The sequence below is a fragment of the Lygodium microphyllum genome, chromosome 14 (genome assembly GCF_053477565.2).
Source record: "Lygodium microphyllum isolate KBCC chromosome 14, Lygodium_microphyllum_v1.1.10, whole genome shotgun sequence".
In the NCBI taxonomy this organism is placed as follows: domain Eukaryota; kingdom Viridiplantae; phylum Streptophyta; class Polypodiopsida; order Schizaeales; family Lygodiaceae; genus Lygodium; species Lygodium microphyllum.
In genome coordinates this window covers 62,587,943-62,593,110 of record NC_141148.1, presented here as the reverse complement: position 1 = coordinate 62,593,110, position 5,168 = coordinate 62,587,943, and positions in this window count along the sequence as shown.

The following is a 5,168-nucleotide window of genomic DNA, read 5'->3' as shown; positions in this document are numbered from 1 at the left end:
GTAAGGGCCGGAGCTTTAAGGGGCTTATATTTAATGACTATCCGCTGCACTGCATTGCACGAATAGATAAGCTTTATGCGCAAAAGGTCTGGCAAAACGTTAACCTTATTTGGTTTACAGTAGAAAAGCGTTAAGTTATGTTCCATTTGCTTGGTTTATAAAGGAAGCATAAAAGAAAGTTTAAGATGGCTGTGAGCTAGAAAGGAGGGATATTGAGTAAAGCGTAGACTCTTGTTTGCGCTTTTAGTTGTCTTTCAGGCGGCTTGGACCGGTGAGAGAGAAGGGGCTTAATGGCAGATGCCGTATACTTAAGTGTTTCCGGGCTAGCATTTTGGTGGTTAAGATTTTTTTGTTTAGACATACGATAGTTACCTTTTTTATTATCCGTAATCTTAAGTTGGTGAGCCGTATGATAGGCGACTATCTCATACGGTTTGGAGAGCACTTGATTATGTCATTTGGGTAAATGGTCACATTGTGATATGGGCAATAAATGAAATTTACGATGGAAAAGGCCCAATGAGGTAACTTTTGACTCGGTGTTTGACAATCTAACTGTAGTTATGTTAGTTGTAGTGACATTTGTTAGTAGCTTGGTTCATGTCTATTCCATTTCATATATGTTTGAGGACCCGTATAGCCCTTGATTCATGTGTTATTTATTTATTTTTACCTTTTCTATGTTAATGTTGGTTATCGGAGACAATTTTATTTAATTGTTTTTAGGATGGGAGGGAGTAGGCCTTGCTTTACACTCATTGATTAATTTTTGGTTCACATGACTCTAAGCTAATAAAGCAGCTATCAAAGCTATGCTTGTTAATCGAGTAGGTGATTTTGGATTAGCTCTTGGCATTATCGGTTGTTTTACTTTGTTTTAAATTGTAGATTTTTGTACTATTTTTGCTTGTGCTAGTGTTTTTTCTGAACTTAATCACTATTTTATTGTCTGTAATATGAGATTTCATGCTATAACCGTGATTTGTATCCTATTTTTTATCGGCGCTATTGGAAAATCTGCTTAAATGGGATTACATACTTGGTTACCTGACGCAATGGAGGGTCCTACTCCAGTATCCGCTTTAATTCATGCAGCTACTATGGTAACAGCTGGCGTTTTTATGATGGCGAGGTGTTTTTTTTTATTTGAATATCTACCTGAGGCTTCGATCGTTATTACTTTTATGGGGGCTATGACGTTATTTTTTGCGGCAATCACTGGAATATTGCAAAACGATTTAAAGAGGGTCGTAGCTTATTCAACTTGTAGTCAATTGGGCTATATGATCTTTGCCTGCGGCATTTTTAATTATTTAGTTAGCGTATCTCATTTGATGAATTACGCTTTTTTAAAAGCATTACTTTTCCTGAGCGCAGGTTCAGTCATTCATGCCATGTCAGATGAGTAAGATATGCGTAGGATGGGAGGGCTTGCCATTTTATTACCTTTTACGTATGCTATGATGCTTATAGGGAGTTTATTTTTGATTGGATTCCTTTTTTTAACTGGATTTTATTCTAAAGATGCAATTTTAGAGCCTGCCTACACCAAAAAAGTGCGACTTGATGGACATGTATAGTCTTTCTTTATTTGACTTAAAAGGGACTAGCTATATCGTCTTTAACAATAGAGTGCTATTACACTATGCTTTTCTGTAAGGAGAGTATGAAGCGCGGAAAACGATGCGATAAGTATATGATATCGCATGGGATCCTAACGGATTAGCAAGACGGATCAACCATAGTGAACTGTGCGATGACGCTTTTATAAAGTGGCCTCAAGTCTACGAGCTTTAACAAGGTAGGCCTCTGTAGGGATGTGATTTAGGATATAAAGTTTGGTTGCGTGCCCTGCAAAGGATCATTGGAGTATAGCACATGATTCTTTACAAAGCTAACGTGTCAACAAGGCAACCCCAATGGGCTCTCCTCAGGCAAGCGGGAGGTTTGGTCGTGAGATTAGATAGCGTTCAATGGGCGGAAGACGATACGAAAAGCTATCGGCTTGCCTTCAGGTGGGATAGGCGATAATTTGCTGACTAGCCAGTGTGTTGACTCGAATCTTAGGTAGCGAAACGGGCCGATTATATCAACTACACAAAAATAGAAGTAATTGAAACCACGATCCTCTCGAAGGAGTCAGGACGAAAACGAATAGAGAATCTTCCTTTCATCGCCCAAGCACATTCGCCACTTGAGCTGTATGCGAGGGAACTTGCATGTGCGGTTCTTTGAGGGGGGGAAGCTCGAAAGAGCCCATCCTTCGCGATTATACCATTAGTGGCAATTTTGCCTTTTGGTTAGGAAGTGTTTCTGTTTTCTTTACTCCTCATTATTCTTCTCGTCTCTTTTTTTTGACATTTTTAGCACCGACCAATTCATTTAAGCGAAACATCTTACGATGCCATGACGCACCTATTTTTATGGCCATCCCTTTAATTTTTCTTGCTTTTGGAAGTATTTTCGTAGGATACTTGGCCAAGGTGCAAACTGTTAGCTTATAAGTCAATTTTGTGACAAAGCGGCTATTGCTCATTCAACATGATCTGAGTAAAGTGAACAATGACTGAAGATTGGATGCGGGTGAAATTCCCGCCAATGGCTGAGATGTTCAATTGACTCTTTTCCCTTTGTAGGAGGTCTGGCAGTTTCTGAGTTACAGACAAGTGAAAAAGGGGGAGGAAAAGAGGCCCTGGTGAACCTTCATAAGTGAACAGATGTAAGCTTTGCTGCCCAAAAGTATCCAGTATTAACCACACTGAGGGACAGGCCCGGTGAGCGAAGACCAGGTTAAAGGGGTACAAGCCGTGTCAATCAATTATTGGCCTTGCATCAAACATCCAATAGGCCATGGACAAAAAAATGGCCACTGCATAAAAAGACGATGTCCAGATGACCACCCCATAAAGCACATTCTGCGCCTACGGGCCACTAAAATTATCCAATATACTCGGAACTGGAATATCCTAATAGGGTTCCTTTACGGTAGGCTGCCAAGCTATAAGCCCTATGGAAGCAGGATTTTTCAATAAGCAGAGCCCTGATATAATATGCTTACCTGGAGACTTAGGATTTTAGTGATTAATGAAGGGAGGCATAGAGAATAAGTAAGTTTTGCACGGAGAATATCTAAACGATATTTTCATTCTCTGGCTTATGACCGAGCAACATGATTGTAAACTTTGATGAAAAATTGACTCCCCTAGCATACCCTTTAATCTAGACGATTCATATAAAATAGAAAGGTAAGACTGTATCAGAACAAGTCACGCTCGGTGACGAAAGAAAAAATACCTTAAATCCCACATTCAAATGGCAAAGCTATAACATCCATTTGTGCCGGTATGGATAGCAAGGCAGACGAAGCAATCATTTTGCTTGGCTTCTTCGATCTTCGTTCATATCGCTAACCACTGGACAGTTGAATTTTATGCACAGAATTGCTCAGGCAAAGGTCTGATTGGGCAATAAAGAGTTCCCGGTTACATACTATATATGAGGAAAGTTATTTAGGTAATAGGAAAAGGTTTCTTTGCCCATTGTAAAGTTTACAAAGTAAATTTCAGTTGGCAAAAAGGACAACTTATAGGCTCAGGCCATGTCAAACGGAACTAATTTTGATTATTTTCCATCGATTTTGCCTCCACAACTCATTTTCTCGCTCTAGTATAAGGCACGTTGTCGTATTTTAGCGGATTTTGTTTTTATCTGCCTACTTATTTTGCGGTAGTTTTTAAGTTTAATTAGAATAGACGATATTATGGCCAAGAAATGGAATCTTTGATGGAAACCAATGAAATAGGCACTTCATCTATAATGTAATCCCTTCATAGCTGCTGGCCGACAGAGTGGAGACAGCTTAAGAAAGTAGTCACTGTAAGCAAGTCGATTTCAAACAGACAGTTTTGACACAAATAAGATTTAGCAACCACCACGTTGTACTTCATAGATCAAGAGGGTCACAGAACAGATCTAGGCATCCTTACTCAATAAAAATGCCAAAATCTGGTTGGATTACGGAATTGGACTCCTAAGGAAATACAAAGTTGGCTAAGATTTTCATATATGTACCATCGTGTCCGGATGGACCTCAAGCAAGCAAACAAGAAGGTTACTTTGCGTTGTTATTTTTGAAGAAAATTTAATGGAATGGAAAAAACTTAATTTATTAAGCGACAGCTAATAAAATAATAAGCAAACACTTCTAATGTGACAGCACGTTTCAAAGACTAGACCATAAACTTTGCCATATGGGAGCTCCGGACATAAATTTACTGACAGCATTCAATGTAAGGTTGCATTTGAAAGGATCATGCTCAGCAAGTATTTCCTTAAGTGCCAAATCAGAAAGGCACGGTGGAAATTCCATAATTTCTAAACAATAACCCGGCTTGCATGAGCGTCTAACCCAGTTAACTTGTCAAATGGCTAGCTAAAGATGGAACAGGAGCTTTACCAAGCATAGAGCTTATTTTTTTTTCAGATCAATAGAACTACAAGCAAAGAAAAAAAGACTTTATAAGCAAAGGCAGCTGGCTTAGCCTTATTTCGGATAGGAATTCTTTAAACAATCCGGATCTATATTTCACTATATATATACCTTTTAATACATTTATTTGAAATTGTTTAGAAATAAAAAGAAGATATCAACTTTAACTCCTATATAAGCACGGCTATGCTAAATACACGCAATTTTTGATATTTTAGCTTATATAGATATAAAATTTATTTAATCTAAGAGAAGCCGTATGAGGCGTAAGCTGCATGTACAGTTTTGAAGCCGAGCCTTTCCGGCAGCAATGGGGCGGCTCAGGAAGCGATATGATGATTGGTTTAGGTAGGGCGGCCATAGGCTCACCTATAGGAATACTGATTGTGAAACCGCAATTCACATGTGAGGCATAAGACTTACTTGATTACTTGGAAACAAAGACGAGAAACCTAGCATGTCACAAAAGTGAGGCTCAAAGGATATTTGCTAGCCCTATTTAAGGATAAGAGCCTGCCCTGACAAGCCTTGCAAGCTTCTTAATGTGAAACAAGATCGGACAAAATATATCTATTTTCCATACCAAACTACCAACCCCCGCAATTAATTAAAGGAAAATACCAAGGAAGCGTGCAAACGTACATTTTCATATCCTTTGCCTTACTCTGCTGCCTAGAGG